At 44.9% G+C, this 20,306-nt stretch overlaps 1 pseudogene; it reads right to left on the bottom strand.

Annotated features, from left to right (window-relative positions):
- Positions 1–4,799: 4,799 nt before the first annotated feature.
- LOC121396309 lies at positions 4,800–4,924 on the bottom strand (annotated as a pseudogene).
- Between the last annotated feature and the right edge of the window lie 15,382 nt (positions 4,925–20,306).

Raw genomic sequence — 20,306 nt, 5'->3', positions numbered from 1 at the left:
TCATCAAGCTAGGTGGGCACTATTCTTCTCTCGCTTTAATTTCATTTTAACCTTTCGGCCTGGTGCTAGGAACAAGAAGGCGGACGCTCTTTCCAGAAGTTTTCTTCTCGAAGATCTCAATTCTGCAGAACCGGAATCCGTTGTGCCTCCTACAAAGATCATCGCTGCTCTATTTCCCTCTTTGGCCTCTCAATTATTGTCTGTTCAATCTTCTGCTCCTGTTGGAACTCCTGTTGGTGTTGCCTTTGTCCCTCCGGAACTTCGTCATTCCATTCTGGTCCAGTCCCACAGCTCCAAACAGGCCGGTCATCCAGGAATCAGAAAGACCACTGAACTCCTGTCTCGTCTTGTATGGTGGCCTTCTTTAAGAAAAGATGTCAAAGACTTTGTTTCTTCTTGCTCTGTGTGTGCTGTATCCAAGTCTGGACATTCCCCTCCTAAGGGGTTACTTCTACCACTACCTATTCCTTCCCGCCCATGGACTCATCTATCTATGGACTTCATTGTGGATCTCCCTAATTCCTCTGGTTACACAGTTATTTGGGTGGTCATTGATAGATTCAGCAAAGTGGCACATTTTACTCCTCTTCGGAAACTCCCCTCTGCTCCCGAACTTTCCTCACTGTTTATTAAACACATTTTTTGCCTCCACGGTTTCCCTGCCAAAATTGTCTCTGACCGTGGATCGCAATTTGTTTCCAAGTTTTGGAGGTCCCTGTGTAAAGCCCTTGGTGTTTCTCTTCAGTTTTCCTCTTCTTATCACCCACAGTCTAATGGAGCGGCAGAGAGGGTTAATCAGGCCCTTGAACAATTCCTCCGATGCCACGTATCTTTGTGCCAGGACGATTGGGCTGATCTGCTTCCGTGGGCTGAATTTGCGCATAATAATGCCTTACATGTTTCTTCTGGAAAATCTCAGTTTTTCTGTATGTATGGTCTTAATCCTTTGGCTTTTCCTCAGGACTTATTACTTACCAATGTCCCTGCCGCCAATGACCAAGCTGCCCACATGTCGGCCATCTGGCATGCCACTGTCGTCAATCTGGAAAAAAGTTCCTTGGTCCAGAAGAAATTCGCTGATCAGAGAAGAATTCCTTCCCCTCCGTATGCACCCGGCAGGGCCGCCATCAGGGGGGGACAGGGGGGACAAGCGTACCGGGCCCGGGCATGAAGGGGGGCCCGGCAGCGCTGCATTTTTTGAAGATCTGGGCCCCCCTTACGAGCGCCCGAGCCGTACGTCTTGCCTCTTGCGTGCCGAATGCGGAAGTGCCGAAAAGCCGAAGCCGATGCGCCGAAAAGACCCGAAGTCACGGAAAAAGCCGAAGTCACGAAGCGCCGAAAAGACCCGAAGTCACGAAAACAGCCGAAGCCGAAGTCCTGAAGCAGCGCAAAGACCCGAAGTCACGAAAACAGCCGAAATTGAAGTCCTGAAGCGGCGAAAAGACCCGAAGTCACGAAAGGAGGCGAAGTTGAAGTACTGAAGACATGAGTTCAATCCTACTGAACACCAGTTTGTGTTTTTTTTTTTTTTTAATCCCCTGGCCACCAATGTATTATTTTAATATTCTATAGGCCCCTGCCACCAATCTTTTTTTTAAAACTTTTTTTTTGGGGCCCAATTTTTTTTTTAACTCGTAAGGGGCCCCTTGCCACCATTGTATTTTTTTATTTGTTTTTTTTTAAAAAAAAAAAATTAATTTTCTTTTTGGTGGCCCCAAATTTTTTTAACTTGTAAGGGGGCCCCTGCCACCAGTTTGTTTTTTTTTTTTTTTCAAAAAAAATTTTTTTCAAATTTTTTTTGGGGCCCCAATTTGTTTTAACTTATAAGGGGGCCCCTGCCACCAATGTTTGTTTATTTTTTAGTTTTTTTACATTTTTTTTTGTTGGGGCCCCAAGTTTTTTTTAACTTATAAGGGGGCCCCTGCCACCAATGTTTTTTTTAAAAAAAAAAATTTAAATTTTTTTTTTTGGGGCCCCAATTTTTTATAAGGGGGCCCTGACCATCAATAGCTTTTTACAACTTGTGTGGGGGGGGGTTACTTTTTTAGCGCTGATGTCTGTGTGGTCTTTTAACTGCGATGTGGAGTAGGCGGGATATGGGGTGGAGCTTGGTCGTCAGCGTGGACGGGGCCCATGGGGGCCCCAAAAATTTTGTTGTACGGGGCCCCGTGATTTCTAATGGCGGCCCTGGCACCCGGTGACAAGGTTTGGCTGTCTACACGGAATATTCGTCTCAAAGTTCCCTCTCCTAAGCTTGGTCCCAAGTTTATTGGTCCCTTCCCCATCGCTGAGGTCATCAATCCGGTGGCGGTCCGTTTGCAACTTCCCCCGGAAATTCGGATTCCGAACGCCTTCCATGTCTCCTTGCTCAAACCTGCAGGTACTTCTTCTTCTTCTTCCTCCTCAGCTCCTGTCCTGGTGGACGGTCATCAGGAATTTGAGGTGAAAAGAATCCTGGACTCCCGGGTTTCGAGGGGTACCCTACAATACCTCATGGAGTGGAAGGGGTTCGGCCCTGAGGAGTGCTCCTGGGTAAGAAGTTTGGATGTCCATGCTCCTCTCCTGGTCCGAAAATTTCATCGGCAGTTTCCTTCTAACCCAGGTGGTCCTGAGGCCCCCCTAGGGAGGGGGGTACTGTAATGGAGTCCGAATTCAGCTTACAAAATGGTGGCCAAGATGGCGTCCAAGATGGCGGCTCCCAGGTTCCTCACGGACGCAGTCGGACGATGACGACCTCTTCTCGCAATCTGATTGGTCGCCGGCGACGGAACGGACGTCGGCGTCAATAATGGGCGCCGGCGTCAGTCGCACACGTCAGCGCGTCGGTCGCTGACGCCAGCGCGTCCGCGCGCACGTTATGACGCCGATGCGTCCAAATTGGCGCCAAACCTGGGACTATATTAAGGAGCTCTGGGAATTCACCTGTGCCCAATTATAGGTTTTAGCTTGCTACTCCTGGGTGTGATCTTGTGAAATCTTTGTTATCCGTGTACCAACCTTTGCCTGAATTCCTCGACCTTGAACCTCTTCTGCCTGGACTGATCTTGTTGCCTGTTTGACCATTCTCTCGTCTCATCCTTATCTGTACTGCGAACTTGGACATTGTTATCTCCTCCCTTGGTCCTTACTACCTCTGAGGCCTTTGGGCCTTACAGGCAGAAATATAGAGGCTAAAAGTCCAGCACTTGAGGTGAGTATGGCAAATATCTCCACACACACAGTGTTTTTGCCTTTGGTGCTCAGATAGGCCGGGATCATTGTGATCCAAACACTGCAGAAGAGCAACATGCTGAAAGTGATGTACTTGGCCTCATTAAAACTGTCCGGTAATGTCCGAGCTAAAAATGCTAAAACAAAACTAACAGCTGCCAGAAGCCCCATATACCCAATAACTGAGTAAAAGCCAATAGCTGAGCCCTCAATGATGATGGTTCCAGGGTAAGTGTGAAGGTCCAGTTCCTGAAAGGGAGGAGAAATGGCCAACCAAGTCATGCAGATTATTATTTGAATGGATGAGCAGAACAAGACTACAGAATTGGACAGTTTGACTCCCACCCATTTTCTCCATGAGCTCCCTGGCTTGGTGGCTTTGAAAGCAACACAAACCATGATAGTCTTGGCCAGGAGAGAAGAGACAGCTATGGAGAAGGTGATTCCAAAAGTGATGTTACGCAGCATGCAGGTTATATCCACAGGGCGACCGAGGAACAGAAACACACTGAGGAAGCTCAGCTTGATGGAGACAAGGAGGAGGAAGCTCAGGCTCCTGTTGTTGGCTCTCACTATGGGTGTGGTCCTGTATTTAATAAAAACTCCCAACATTGCATCAGTAATAAGGAAGAACAGAACTAAGATGGATAAAAAAAGTAGAGAAATTGCATCATTACTGTATTTTAGAAAATCTTCCATCATGGGAATACACTGAATCCTCTTCTTGTTTGGCCATTCCATGTCTGGGCAGTGGAAGCAGTTTTCACTGTCTGAAAATGAGGGGGAAAGTCTTGATGGAATCTCATTACAATAAAAGAAAATATATAATACAAATTAACAAAACATATCAGGTTGTATGTGAATTCCTGACTTTGTAAAAATGGGGTTAATAGGAATTGTCAGGGAAATACATAACTCTGCAGTGTTGATCAGGTTATTTGTTTTTACCAATTAGAAACCAATTGGAGTGGGGGAAAAGTACTACAGGCAGCCATTATGGTTCAGCTCTTGAACAACATTAATGGATTCTCTACCAGAAAGATAAACTGTAAGTTTCATTGTTTGAGGAGAGACCATAAGATCCAGATATTGAATCATCCTTCCGAGTCCTACCCGAAGGCATGGGCTCCGTTGCCCAAGCTGTTCCCAGCTACCACCAGCAAACAGCTCAAACAGGTGGGTCCACCATCCCTGCCCCCCGAAGGGGTTTGGGGGCGTTTGGACTCCCCTTTGCCGAAGCTTGGGGGAGTCCCGTATACCCTGGGTTCTGCCGAAGCTTCCCCCAGGGCGTGTCATGTCCAGCCAAAAGACCGTGACCCCATCCAGGGTGCTCAAACCGGACACAAAAAGGGTGCTGGAGTGGGCGGTGCAAAGCCATTGGTTGCCTTTTGCAAAGCTCTGGTTGGCAGCCAGAAAAAGAAAAGACTTCCCGCCCACCTAATGGTAAGAGCAAAGGAAGTGAAGCTTGATTAAGCATGGGTGCATGTGCATCTCCCCTGACTCAAAACGCAAGTCAGTTGCCTCCCTCATGGGAGCACAGTGACCCAGCTTTCATCAAGCTTCCGCTTGTCAGCCTAGTCCAGAGGACCAATGGTTTCTCCGTTCTTCAGATAGGATCATAAGAACAGATACTCCTCTTTGGTCTTGCCAGCCAGAGGACCAAGTGGTTCCAAAGGTACTACACTTGATCTTAGCCAAAAGGCAGAGAAGCGATCCAGATAGTTGAGGATAGATAGATAGATAGATAGATAGATAGTGGTATTAATGGTAGAAATCAAGGTCTATGAGCAGGGCCAGACTGGGAGTAAAAAGCAGCCCTGGCAAAAAAATTGAAGCAGCCCACACAAAAATGTGTGCTGATGTTTTACTAACACATGAGTATATATATATATACACACACACACACACACACACACAAAAAGGTTTTATTTGATTAACGTTTCGGCTCAACAGCTGGAGCCGTCTTCAGGAACTAAAAAGACGGCTCCAGCTGTTGAGCCGAAACGTTGATCAAATAAAACCTTTTTGTATATTTCATATAAAGACCTGGTTGGTGCGGTTTTCTTTTTGATTATTACTATTGTTGTCTTTAACCAGCACACAGGCATTGTTTTTTGTTTGTCCGTGTACACCATGTCTAAGCTTATTGATATATATATATAATCTACAGTCTGGTCATTTCCCTATAGGACCAGACTATAAATTATATCCTTATAAACGGCGCGCTCTAACGTCAGAACGTGCCGTTTATAACAGGGGCCCCCACCCACCGAATTTGACGCAGCACGTCGGAATTTGATGCCACGCGTCTGAAACGGATGCCGGCGCACCCAAATTGGGCGCCGGTGACCAAAATTTTACACCGGCGACCAAATAAAAAAAGCTCTTTTCAATAAAGGCCTTTAATAGAAAATACTTCATGTGTGGTGCTGTCTACTTGCTGATTGTGTATACAGAACAGGTGGAAGTGGCTACCATAGTCCTGCACCTTCTTCTATTGAATTTTGTAGCTGAGTGCTGACTTCTAATTTTTACTGCAATTCAGCATTAGTTAGTAAATCAGCCCCAGTTTATTTAATAAAGGCAAGATGCCAAAGGTAATTCCAATAATAAGTTACAGTATGTTATTCATTATTTGTGGTTTTTCAGCTATCTGGTTGCTAGGGTCTTATTTAGCCTAGAAACCAGGCAGTGGCTTGAATGAGAGACTTGGGGCATATTTTTCAGAGGTTTTTTAAGAGTGAAGTTTGAGATCACCACAGTTCTCTAGAGTGATATTCCTCCACTTTCCATTCGTTTCTATAGGATTTTTAAAGGCATATTTATCAAAGGGTGAAGTTTCACCCTTTGATAAATAAGAATCCCATAGAAATGAATGGAGAGTAGCGGAATTTCACTACTGTGAACTGTGGTGATCTCTAACTTCACTTTTTATATAATTATAATTATGCCCCTATGAATAGCAATACATGAGTTACTTAATAATAATACTACATGTGTAGCCTTTCAGAGCCTTGGTCGTAAGTGACCACCATTTGAAAGCAGAGATAGGTAGCAAATAATTAATAAAAAGTTGAAATATGAAGACCAATGGCAAAGTTGCTATAAATAGGACATTCTATCGTTGAAATATAAAGACCAATTGCAAGGTTGCTATAAATAGGACATTCTATCGTTGAAATATAAAGACCAATTGCAAGGTTGCTATAAATAGGACATTCTATAACACACTCCAGTAAAACTGTGCAGCCTCCATGTCACACTTATGACTAGAACATTAGGCTAATATATTTGTCACAGCTTCTGTTTTCCTGATAAAAAAAACCACTGCTCGCTGCCTCCCCTTCTAAATTGCAGTTAATCCATAATTTTACAGAACTCCTTTACATTTCTTGCTTTTTTTCCTTTTCCACTTGAACATGTAAAATCAAGGGTTGTCTGTATGGGAAAAGTTGTGTCTGAAGGAGACTAAACTAAATCCAAAGTGCCCCACAGCTCACAATGTACAGTAGAAATGCCCCCCCTGCCCAACAAAGAATTTGACATGCTGCTCCTGAGAGCTTTGTGCTGTTTCTTCAGACTCTGCTGCTCCACTCTCAGTACAAACCACAGGTCCACTTTCAGCATCAGCTCTGCTTTGCCCCAAAAATACTTCTCCCACAGCTTCCCAGGAATAATACAACTCCCCAGTTTATTTGTAAATAAAGCAGCGTGTGCTGAAGACACGCAACTGTCCCACCCACAAATTCAACGTTTTTCTTCACTCCTCCCCTCCCCCTCTCTCTTACATTGCTCTGCGGAGGTGGGAGGGGCTGAGATCACGTGAGTTTGTCCTGCCATGAAGGGAGGAACCGGAGACAAGAGCAGAGGGATGAAAGGAGAACACGAAGCAGACGGCGGGTCAGGGATTATCTTAAAGATAAACTAATTAGTTGGACCCGCCGTTCTGTTCAGGACAGGTACGGATGCTGCTGCCGGGCTTTGATTAATGGTAAACAAGAGAAGTGCTGCTCCTCATCTAAACAGACATCGGCGCCCACTTATACACAAAGCAGAGCGGCCCCGAGTCCACAGATTATCAGTCCGGGCCTGTCTATGAGGCACCCCAGAGTAATTTATATGGGGAATGATCTTAGGGGGAGATGTACGTGTGAGAATATAATAGAATATAGATACAGTCTCCAACTGATAAATTATATTGTTCTGTGAGAAGTTAGTGGCAGTATAATTTTGGCATCCACTTTGCCTCTCTTTAGCATCCAGCAAATTATAATGGTTGTATTCATACATAATGAATTATGGGGAAACTAGGGTAGACTGGGCAGTGGGATTATTAGGGGGTCATGGGGGAGGAGTGAGGGGCAGACTCTATTAAATAATGTAAGTATCAGAGGGTAAAGTAGTAACATCCACTGTATGCAGAGAGTTTGTCAGGACAAATGGGACAATTATTTTGGGTGACTTCAGTTATCCAGACTTTGGCTAGAGTAATGGGGTTGCAGAAAAGCTAGTAGGTTTGTAAATATGCTGAATGACAAATTTATTTCATCTTGTTCAAGAACCTTCTAGAAATAACTCTCTTTTGAATCTTGCACTAACTGATAATACTGGACTTATCTCTAGTATTTGTGTGGGTGAGGGGCATTTAGGGAATAGTGATCATAACATGGTCTCCTTTGAGAGTTTGTTGCAGAAGCAATTCTATAAGGGACCAACTAAAACACTTAATATACATGAAACTTTGCCAAGGGCATCTCTGCAACATATTAACTGGGAAAGGCTTTTTTACTGGAAGAAAAACACAGAAGAAAAATGGGACATCTTAAAATGCTACCTAATAAATATAATATGTAACCGCTTTCGACACCCCTTTGTCTGCTGTTACACTCCACGTGTGGTGCTTACCTGATGACACGGGACAAACCTGAGCCACTCTGCAGTGGTATTGGGAGAGACTGGGTACCTGGTACTTAACTAGCACAGTGCCTTCACCTAGTGGGATCCGGGAATGCACCTACGGTTGGCCCAATAGGAATACAGTAATAACACACACACACTATTGGTTAAACTAAATAACAGTTTATATAAAATAAATGGGCACCTAATACATGCAGCACTCCTAACACTGGCAATAGGGCCTCACTACTAACTTGCTAGTCGCAATCTGTCTAGCTAACTAAGAAAAAAGGTAAAGTCCTTAAATGTCTTTAATACACAGTCTGTTTATCTTCTAGCGCTCTTAGGGTACTGTCCCCTTTAAACAGGATACCTCACAAATCCTCTTTGGATTAACTTCAGAGCTCTCTTTAGGTGAGTCCAGCACAGTCAGACATACAGTGAGACTACCAGCCCCTTTGGATGCTCAGATAGGAATCTCCTGCTGGTTGTTCCTACAGTCTATATTCCTCTCACACTCTCTGGTCTCTCCAGGCCACAGTACAGATGGAGCCAGAATGGATGGTACCTGGCCATGGCGCGCTGTAAGGTTAGATAAGGCAGCAGCAAGTGCGTTGTGCTGGCATTTCCACATCACATTCATAGTTTACCAGCATGTAATACAAGTATGTGGCCACTAGATGTCGCCAAGCACTAGCTAATGCGATCCATACCTGTACACAGTATATATGGTGGTTCAGTGGATTAAGTCCCTGCCTTTGACCAGTGGGTTTTAGTGTTCAATCCCCAAAGTATGTTTTTTTTTTGTTCCCTCTAATTTATGTTCAAAAAGTAAAATTTTCAATGTAACAGAACCTTAACTGAATCCTATTAAAACACACAAGGATTGATAAACATAGTGGCACCCTCAATTTACACTATCAGGGTATAGATGGAGCCAGAATGGATTGTCCGTCTGGCGGCGATGTAACAGATCAAGCTAAATTCTCTCATCACGTTGAGTGGCAGGGAACCGCCATGTCCTATGTTAAGAAAAGCTAGAATCTAAATGACTAATAAATGAATGGTCATTGTGGTATTGTTCTAGGCTTTGGTAATCTGCAAAGTATTGCATTAAATACTTGGTTGAGTACTTTCCCCCCATAAAAAAAAAATAAATAATAATTAAAAAAAAAATGCATACATCTATGTAAGGTTTTATAGAACCCCTGGCATCAGCCTAAATATAGCAATGCTTTTTTATTGTATTTCACTATTAGCCTTAAAGAAAAGTTTTCCAGCACCAAAAGGCTTCATATCATTGTTGGTTAGGTGAATGACCTATGAAGGACAGGTCATGGGCTCACAGTTCCTGCATTTTTTTTAAATAATTTTTAAAACTTCATACTGTTAAAAGGTTGCACAGTGTTTTATGAAAGATTTCTAACGGTTGATTTAATTCAATATTAAAATAATAGTAGGTATTTAGGTCGGATCGCGCCGTGCATCTGTTCGTTGATGCTGTTCCGTGATCGACCCCATTCCCATTTGTTAGGATCCGATCGTTGGGCCTAGGGCCCATGATCGATCAGCCCGATATTGCCACCCTCAGGGTGGGCATATCGGGGAGAGATCCCGCTCGTTTGGTGACATCGCCAAACGAGTGGATCTCTCTGTGTATGGCCACCCTTAAAATGTGCCTGACTGAAAGCTCTCTGACGCAAAGCTGCTGGGGCACCTATTGTGGACCTGGGACACCCTGGATGATAAATATCCTGACACCTGGTCTGTGTTTAAGAGGGGGGTTTTCTCTGCAAGCTCCACGTGAGCCCCTGACTGCTGCTTTATGTTTTTTGATATTTTCGACGCACTTTGCAGATCACCAGACCACATTTATCGGCCGGCACAGTGTATGTGATCTCTTGCTTCCTGTCTAGACTGAAGATTACACTCACCACCCACTCCATCCCCTTCCTCATGCTAAGGAGAGACCCTCTAAATCTACTCCCATTCCCCCTCCACCTAGAATTCATATTCACATGCTCATTGATCTTTTTTTCGGGGGGGGGGGAGAGACAGCCATATCACTGGAAGTAAATGTAAATGTTGCAGAATTTAACACGCCATTGAAACTAATAGCAGGTTGCGGCCTACCAGGAACAGGACGGGGATCGACTGGTCGACTGTGATTGACGTCTTGGCCCCCCTGCCATAGACACTCACTATTTAGTCTACTGCTGGGGGCTGGTTGGGCCTCTGTTTACTTGAAACTCCAGGGCCTTTATTAAATCACAGTGTGGACATGGAATTTTCTTCTCCTTTAACAGACCTTCCCCCAACAAAAGTCCTACATATGTAAACACTGTAATATAAACAAACCCATGTGCTTTTTAAATGCAAATGAGCTGAGTGCAATTAATGGTCAGTACTTTGCTTAGATATAATTAGTACCAAACTCCTAGACACAGGAATGCACAATAGGGTCCAAACAACAAGGAAGGAGTGGGGGTTGTGTGTGTTATACTATACCATGTGCTAAGTACTCAAGTGTCAGACCATTCAAATTCATTTACAAGGCCTTCAATTCTTGAGCAGAGATTCATCTAAGATCACTAAGGGCTCGATACAGACAAGCAGGTTCTAGCTATCTGTATAACAGAACATTCTGTCCCCAAAAGGGTCGGCTGCACAGATCCTATCTGATCCCCATTGTAAGCAGCAGTCCTGTCCTGCTTTTATGGCAGCCTGAGATTCTAGCTATCTGTATAACAGAACATTCTGTCCCAGTGGCTGCACAGATCCTATCTGATCGCCATAGAGAGCAGACGTGTTTGGAGAGAGCTCGTGATTTTTGACAAGGCTTGTGATTTTGACTTACCCAGGCCCTTCTGGGTCTGGGGAGGTTTGATTTTTCAGCAGTTTTGTGGCTTATAGCCTTACTTTTCTTTATTTTTATTTTTGACTTTATTTATTTTTTTTGAAAAATGCGGTAAGAAATTGCCCCCAACTGAGGAAGCCAGGGGGCAATGAATACCCGAGGAAGGCTGGGATCCAGCAGACGAGCAGTGAGCCAGAAAGCCTGTGGTTGGTGCAGAAAAGAAAATGGCTGCTACTGTAAAGAAACGTGAACAAGAAAGCAAAAGTTTTGCCAAAGGAGGAGGAAGTGGAAGAGGTGTCTGTGGAGAGTGAGGAGGAGGAAGAAAAGCTGGATGAGGTCCCTGAGTCTGTTTTGTCTGGATTTGCGGCATCTGAGCCCCCTGTGCAAAGTGTTGCGGAACTACAGCTCTCTGCATCTGGGAGCAAAGGTTGGTTGAATGCCCAAGTTACCTGTGTCCCAGGTGAGCACCCCCAAGGAACAAGCGAGTCCACCATAGCTATGGAGGGAGAAAGTCTTGTGGGCCAGCGCAGACTGGAGCCCCTGGTCTGGTATGTGCATCAGTCAGGGAGCAGAGGGGAGGCGGTGCTTTGCTGGGGGAAATGGAAGGTACAAGCGGCTGTAATAACACACAAGCAGCTGCTGCTATGGACAGTAACCCCCGAGCTGAGGGAGGAAGCAGGTACCAGCTGCACTGCTGTAATGGAGGCCGGCCATTGTGCTTGGGAAGGAGGACGCCATCTTGGAAGCAGAGAACAAGCTGCACAAGCAAAGGGGAAGCTCCGCCCACCCAGTGAGACTTACAGGAGAGGTCAGCAAAAGAAAGAGAGGAAGGAAGATTCCAGCAAAGAACCCAGCAAAGATCCAGGGAACCCCCCCACAAATGGCACCAACTGATGCTGCTTCAGCAGAGGGAGGAATGGAGGCAAGCATGGAATGGGACCTACCTGGGCAGAGACTGTGGCTTTACAGGTGCTGGAGGAGAAACCTGCAGGTAATAAACAAACTGACTTTTCCTTAATTGCCTGTGTGGGGGAGGGGGTTTCCACTAACGAGACTGTTATTGCTGCTGCTCAGACTGTGTCTCTAAAGACTTTTCTGGGGCTTCTAGCTCTAAAGACTGTGTTAATCAGGAGGAAATTGTCAGAGCACTAAAAGCTATGGAGCGTTTGCAGCAAAGGAAAAAAGAACTAAATAATGTCATTGCAAAAGAACTAGTTTGGCTGCTAATGTGACTGGAGAGTTAAGAGGGCAGAGAATTAAAAAAGACTGCCATATATAATATAAGAGTTGGAGGAACTGGAGGAAGAAATTAAAAAGACTTTTCTCATAATAAAACCATGGGAAGAGATTTATAAGAACGCGGGAGAGGTTTAAGCAGATGGAAAAAGGGAAAAGTTATTTTTCAAATGTTTCATCTAATATCCCTGCAAATGTTGTTGTGCAACCAGTGAGTGTGAGTGTGAGTGCAGGTGTGAGTGTGAATGGGGCAAGTGGTGGAGAGAGAGGCTGTGAGTGAGGGGGTACAGGGGGGTGAGAGTGTTGGTGTGGGGGGGATGGGAGAGGGGGCTGTGGGGGCAGTGAGGCTGCTCCAGAGGTTGTGCAGAAGAGTCAAGCACCTGTGAATGTGTGGGAAAGGAGGAGGCTGTTTGCTAACTCATCTGGGCCTAAATAGATCCTTGATGGGCCGGTGTTTAAGAGGCGCAATGCTGTGAAGATTAAATGGGAGGGGGAGCGAGACAAATTCCCTGGTTGGAAAGTATGTGGCACGTAACCTGGTGAAAGAGTCTATGGGTTTCCACTACTAATGATGTCAATGCTTTTCCTTGACATTTCTGTCACTGAATATTGATCTCAAGCTTTAAATTGTCCCAGGGGTTGGAGAGGTTTTGGGCTCTTATATGACCAAAAGAAAAACACCAAAGGAGTGGGAAAACTTTAAGGGCAATCCCAATCTCACGTCCTGAAACCAAAAATGTAACAATCATATTCAAACATGAGTCAGTCCCCCCTGAGGATATCCTTGTTTGGTTAAAGAGACAGTGCACTGTACTAACCCCTCTCATCAAGGTCTATAATGAGGAAGGTTTTTGGGCGGGAGGATGGAAAGCCCAAGTGAAACTAGAGGTTCAACACAATGTCCCCAAGCACCTCCCTAACTCATTTTTCATAGGAAGAGAAAGGGGGGTTTGTTTTTACCCAGGCCAACCTCGCCAATGCTTTAAATGTGGGTCAAACAGGCATTTGGCCATTAACTGTGAAGCCAAGGTGTGTGCTCTGTGTGGTGCTAAAGCCATACCAGCAAGGAATGCAATGAGGTCAGGTGCAACTTATGTAATGCTCTGGGTCATACACACAGGGACTGCCCCAATGCTTGGCATAACATTGTCAGGGATTGCCCTAATTTGGAGCAGGAAATTCAGGAGGAGGAGGGGAGGGGGCATGAGGAAGACATGGAGCAGGAGGCCAGGGTGGAAGGAGTAATGGAGCCTTCAGTCCCTCAGGAAACTAGGGGAAGGAAAGGAAGGAGAAAGGGACAGAGAAGGAGGACTGGACGGTGGTAGGAGCAAAGGGGAATAAACAGCAGGGAAAGATGGTTGTTAAGACAGGTGTGAGCACATCAAACGATTTACCCTCCCAGGTGGGAAGAGTTGGGGGGAGATGGCAGAGGAGGAGGAGAAAATAGAAGAAGAAGTAAGGCAGATAGAAGAAGGGACAGAGAAGAGAAGAAAAAGGAAAGGCGAAAACAAAAGAAGGAATATCCCCACAACCCGAGACAGGGCAGACTCCAATCCCAGAAGTTCTACAAGTTACTGGGGAAGAGCAGGGGAAAAGAGGAAGGAGAGAGACTCTGGCGAGGGAGGTTTCCTTTGAGGGGGAATTTCTGGTTTTCGTAGAAGGGAATGAATCGCATGGGATGCAAGTTAAGAGAAGTGGGAAGGAGGAAAAGAGTCCTCAGCAAAACTACCTAAAACATGAAGAGTTCCCCAATTTCTTTTGTACCCTTAATGTGAGAAGCATTAGGTCTCCCAGGCACGATCGGTAGCTTTTGCATTTCTAATTTCCTTGGCCGTAGATATCATCTTTATCCAAGAAACTCACCTAACTAATGTATATGATGTATATATTGCAAAGAGAGACTGGCAGAAAGGGCCCTCTTTTTGGTCCATAGCAGAGGAACAGGCGGGAGGAGTGGGGATTTTGTGTTTAATGGTGACAGACACATTGAAGTTAAGAGGTTGGTGGAGGTTAAAAGGGCAGGTGTCCTATTACTTGATATTAAGATAGAAGGGGAAGATCTAAGACTAATTAATATCTATGGGCCCCAATCAGTGGGGGAGGAAGGAACTCCTAAGGGAAATGCGACAGTATTTGGCACACCTCAAGCCAGTCATCCTAGCTGGGGACTTCAACCAAGTGACAGGGCCAGGGGATAGATCTGGTATGTATAGAAGATATGAGGGTGCCTTTCTCAATGAAGTGGTCCAAACAGCAGGGTTGGTGGATGTGGCTACTGAAGGGGGTAGGAAATCCAAGCACACCTATTTTCTGTGGCTCCCCAGTAGCAGAGATTGACAGATATATATTAAGGCTGGTGTTCCTTTTTCAGGGGTTAAAGAGATTGAAGTGGGGTTTTCTGACCACTTAGTTCTTTTTTTTAATATGGGCTATCGGATAGTCTGAGGGCTGGTAAGGTCTGTGGAGAATGGGTTCAGAAATACTAAAGGATGAGGAAACAAACCTTTTGTGAGTTTCATTATACAAATTTTGTCAAAAATATTTTTTTATGATTCACCAACACAGTGTGTGGGGAAGAGGCCAAGAGGTCATTTCGGGCTTTCTTCAAGTCCCTATCTGTTAAAAGGGAGGGAAATAGGCAATGGCAGTACCAGTCCTTGAGAAAGAAGCTGGAGTCCTATATTTCGGATGGGGTGTGGGGGAACAAGTTACCCAGTTAAAGAACCAAATGAAGCAGTATCAGTACAGCCGCCAGAGGTCTCTGGTTCTTGAGAGGGATTCTGGGACAAAAATCTCCCCAGATCCTTTTAGAACTGTAAAGAGTCAGTTAAAAAGGAAACTGGTGAGGGGTCTCATTGACTTCCAGGGTAAAGAGCAAAAGACAAGGGAGGGAATACTGGAGGTCGTGAGATCCTACTATGCTGCTTTGTTTGGGGAGAGAACTTTGGAGAGGGAAAGGATGACAGCTTTCTTAGAGACGACCCAGGGCCTGACACACATAATTTGGAGATTTTCCCCCTTGACGGCTAAAATCACGGAGGAGGAGGTAAAGTTGGCAATAGAGAGTCTGCAGAATAAGAAAGCTCCAGGTCCGGATGGCTTAACATCAGAATTCTATAAGACCTTTAAAGATCTGTTGGCCCCGGCACTTGTTGAGGTGTTTAACTGTTGTTTACAGGAAGGAGACCTCACACCATCTATGCAGTTTTCCTCTTTGATTTTGCTGTCAAAAGGTAAGGACGAGAAGCATATTGAGAACTGGAGGCCGATTGCCCTGCTCAATACAGATAGAAAGATTCTCGCAAAGATTATTTTCTTTCGTTTAAGTTTATTTTCAAGCACTTTATTGTCTGACTGTCAGTTCTGCACGGTGAAGGGGCGGAGCATTTTTGGAGCTGTCTTTACTATTAGAGAGGCTCTGGAATTATGCAAAGCTCATAGGTGGGGGAAATATTTCTTTGTCTGGATCAGTCAAAAGCCTTTGATAGGGTGAATCCACCAGTACCTATGGGCTGTTTTGTCTAAATACGGTTATCCCGGGTCAATTTATCAGTTGGGATAAAAGTTTTTGTACAAAGGGGCGAGAAGCTTCCCACTGATTAACGGTTGGCAGGGTGAAGATTTCCAGGTTGGGGCAGGAGTAAGACAGGGGTGCCCTCTGAGTCCTTTGCCTGTATGCATTTGCGTTAGATCCATTTCTTAGGGTCGCTGCCAGGAAGGTAACTTGGAGGGTATCTGTGCACCCCAGTGGTCAGCGCCTGAGGTTCGTAGCCTACGCGGATGATGTGACAGTGGTTATCTCAAAGCCTGAAGAGGTGGAGAGAGTCTCCTGTTGCATTCAAGAAGCTACTCAGAGGCCTCAGGGTCTCTGGTCAATAGTGAAAAGTCCGGAAGCTTTGTGGAGTCTGGAGGAAGAGCCCAGTTTCGAGTTAAGAACCTTCCCTGTTGCCTCCTCTCAAGTTAAAATACTAGGGGTTAAATTTGGGAGGAGAAGAAAATGCCAGGCTAAATTGGGAAGAGAAGTTGGATACCGGTTTTGGCAAAAGTTCAGCGTTGGAAAGGCGTGGAAGCTGACCTATAGGGAAAGAGTTAACCTATCAAGACTTTTCTGATCCCGTTGTTTTTGTATGTGTCCTGTGTGTTCCCTTTGCCAGAAATCTTTTCTATGCTCCGAGTCTATAGCTTATTCTTCCAGATGATCTTGGGGAATAGGCTAAACCCAGTCAAAAGAGGGGTAACGTTCCTGCAGAGGAAGAGGGGAGGTTTGGGGATGGTCTGTCCTGTGACCTTCTTTTTAGTGTCATGTTCCTAAAGTTTTAACTTTGGGGGTCTGACTCAACAAAGAACAAGCTCCCTGTGGAAAGTGTATCAGGTCTTCTGGCATCGTCTTTTATCATGGACTGGCTGCAGGGCGGTAGGGCGAAAGAGGTCCGTATAAGACAGAGCTATTTTCCCACCACAATTGCCCATGCCCTTAAACTGATAAAGAGGTGGGGCATTGGGGTGGCAGAGATCACATCAACCCAAGGAAACAAATCTATTGCCCGTGTACTATCATCCTTCTTTACTGTCCCACCTGGCTATAAGAGATTGTACCAGCAAAACCCTGGAGAGATACTAAAATATCTAAACAGTATGAGACTCCCCCCAAAGCAATTGTGATAACTCCTGGCTGACACTGCAGGGCAAGTTGTATGTACGGGGCAACATTGAAATATCTAAGTCATGTAAGAAAAGAGTGTCCCTGGGGGTGTGGGGTGGAGGAAAGTCAAGAGCACTTTTGGTGGTTGTTTTGTGTCAAATTGTTTATATGAGGGGTGTGCTGAAGGTGTTGGGTATTTATAATATATGTGCTAATGACTATGCAGAAAGAGCCTACGGGATCATTCATAGGAAGCACCGCTATAACCATGAAACTGTTTTTATTATAATGTCAGTCATGATCGATATCATTTATGGAATATCCGATGTATGAAAACTTTGGGGAAAGAAAATGAATCACAGACCAAACAATAAAAAATAAATCTTAAGGGAAATCATTGTTATTAAGGTGAATGAGATTCAGAAAAAAAGTGTGGAATGAAAAAAATTGGATGAACTTTGTTTCTCTTGGTCAAATTCTTTGAAATAATGTACATATTGTAATATAGTGTCATTTTGATATGCTTTGATTTTGTTATCATTTGTATTGTTTTTTAATTTTAAATAAAAATCCCCTATCTGATCCCCATTGTAAGCAGCAGTCCTGTCCTGCTTTATGGCAGCTGAGATTCTAGCTATCTGTATAACAGAGCATTCTGTCCCAGTGGCTGCACAGAATCCTATCTGATCCCCAGTGAAAGCAGTCGTGCATCAGAGAGCTCTCATAGAACCAGAGGGATGGAGAGTGTCAGCCCAGGCCATGCAAGGCCTGGGCGGGCAAACCCCCAGCGTGAGGCCCAGGCCTTGGGGCCTACACTGGGAAGGTGTGAGATCCACCAGGACGGTGCAGACAAGGAGTAAAGCAGCAGGGAGTGAAAGGAAAGGAGCAGCGAAGAAGGTCAAGAATCGGTTTCCTTGGGAAGGATTTCTTCCACAGACATGGAGGATTTGGGAAAGGCAGCTGCAGTTGCTGTGTGAAAACGCCTGACAGGGAAGTAAAGTGTGTGTGATGAGTGAGAGGGAGGGAAGGGAAGGAGATTGTTGGTAAAGAAAGACAAATGGAAAGTAAAGCAGAAATTGTATCTGTGACAACATGGAGGGTTGTGTGCAAAATGTCAGTTCTGATATTTTGTCTCTTAAAACATAAAATGGAAAGCAGTCAGCATTTTATTTCTCCTGATCTCTTTGCCTCTATGAAATCTGTGTCAGGGGAAAGACTGTGAGTTTGCGGTGGAGAGGCAGCACAGAGCAAACCCAGCAAACAATCAGGGGCTGAATATGCAGCAGCTGCTTTGCACCATGCGGCCGACATTTGCAGTCTCCAGTGGCTGATTGTGGGGGAGGAATGGCTGCTTCTAAAACTTCCCCTGAGAGCATCAAGCACCCCATGCTCTGGTAACAAAAACTGACCTCATGTGCGGGGGGTGCGGGTGGTGTCTGGAGCTGGTGTGGAGTCAGGGGAGGCAGTAGGAACAAACTCCAGCAGCCATATTGCTACTCCCTCTGTAGAGATGTATAGGATCTCACAGGGAACAGCCATCTTGGTACTCCCACATCAGAGGGAAAACAATTGTGATATAAATGAACAACCCCCAAGCAGAAAAGCCTCTTAAAGGACAGTATTGCTGTTTCAAGTCACAACCAGGATCAAAACACCTACCACTGAATGAACTGGTTGAATTAATAAAACTGGCAAATTAGCAGGAGCTGCAGCAAAAAAAAAATTAAAGTTGAGTTGCAAAAAGCATTTTATAACTATTCAACTGCTGATGTGGAGAAGCAAGACTTTTATTTAGCAAAAGTCAACAAAATAAATGAAGAGTTCAGAACCTTAGAAAAACAGATTTTGCAGAATTATAAAAAAATTGGTCCCCTTTCTGAAGTCTATACAAACAGGAGAAGGTTTGAGGACTCTCGCAAGCTCTTAAACAGCCGGCTAAATACAGGTCCATGAGGCAAATTGCATCTGCTTCATCTACTTCTGATAGTGACAAGGAGACTAGAAGGATTGGCCAGCTGAAACCAAAGAAATCAGTTGTTGCTCAGATACATGCACCCAATTTTATCTTCAGCTTGGATGAGGCAAATAATATAGAAGATAAAATGGGAAAGAGTAGCAATCTGCTCATAAGGAAGAGGAAAGCTTTGTTTTCTCAGGAACAGGATTTTCCCTCCCTTCCCTCTACTTCCCAGAATGACTGTGCCCATCAGCCCTCAGCATCCAAGGAGACTTCACTCAACCATCAGCCAATAATACAGAGACTTCTGCAGTTGTGCAGAGTGCCCAATGTCCTTGGCACTGGGGCATGGGAAGCTGAGTGAGCAGGAATTGACCGGCAGCTGCTGGGTGGGGAGAGTCTGGGAAGGATGGAGTGGATGGAGTGGAGGCTGGAGGCAGACTGTGTGAATGCAAGTGATGATATGGAGTGTGGAGGTGGAGACATCTGTGAAAGTGTTGAAAGGCAGTGTGTGGAATCTGTGCTTGGTGATGCTAATTCATGGCCGATGTGATACAACTGTTCCTTGTACCACCCTTTAAGTACTGCTGCTTTAATTTTTCTATTTCATCTTCTTCTCCTGTACTCACCACCTCTTCTATGGCCTCAACCTTTCCCCAGCCCTTACAGTTTCTCCAATAACAACTTCCCCTTTAACTACTCCAGCTGTTTCTCAGAATCCTCTGCCTACAGTGCCCTCCGCACAGCCAAGTTCTGTCTCTGCACCTGTTTTCTTCCTCTGTAAGAAGACCAAAATGGTCAGCAGTCAATTCCTTCAGAAAGTGCAGGCAGGAGAAATGTGGCCCCACCACCTCCACCAAACGCTTGGAATAGGCCACTGAATAGGGTGAGGGTGCCTGGAGTGCAAAACAATATCACTGGGCCGGTTTTCAAGCAAAAAAATGTGATTAGGCTCAGGTGGGAGGGTGATAAGGAACAAATGCCTTCTAGAGATGTGATAGCCAAGGAGATGCTGCTTAAGCAAAGTACTTTAACACCTGCAGGCGTCAAGGCTTATATAAAGTTTTCTGACACAGAATATGACATTGTGTTCAAAACATCACAAGCCCTAAAAATTTTTTGGCAGGATTATGACAGCTTTAAACATGCAGGCCTGTGGGAAAGCTTTAGAGTCATCTCAATCACTAAACCTGAGACAAAGAAGGTCACCATTTTGTTTAAGAATGATTGTGTCCCACCCGAGGATATTCTAATATGGCTTAGACATCATTGTAAGGTGCTTACCCCTTTGAAGAAGGACATTGATAATAATGGATATTGGTCAGGTGTGGTGGTGTACTAATGTGGAATTGTACATGAGGTATAATGTGCCGCAGCATCTTCCAAACTCTGTCTTCATTGGTAGTGAGCGAGGGGTGGTTTTTTATCCGGGTCAGCCAAGGGCCTGTTTCAAATGTGGTTCTTACCGACATCGGGCAAGTGCCTGTGCAGTGGTCAAGTGTTCACTA

The sequence above is a fragment of the Xenopus laevis genome, chromosome 1L (assembly GCF_017654675.1).
Source record: "Xenopus laevis strain J_2021 chromosome 1L, Xenopus_laevis_v10.1, whole genome shotgun sequence".
NCBI lineage: Eukaryota > Metazoa > Chordata > Amphibia > Anura > Pipidae > Xenopus > Xenopus laevis.
The sequence above is the reverse complement of the archived record's forward strand: the minus strand, read 5'-3'. Positions and strand labels throughout refer to the sequence as shown.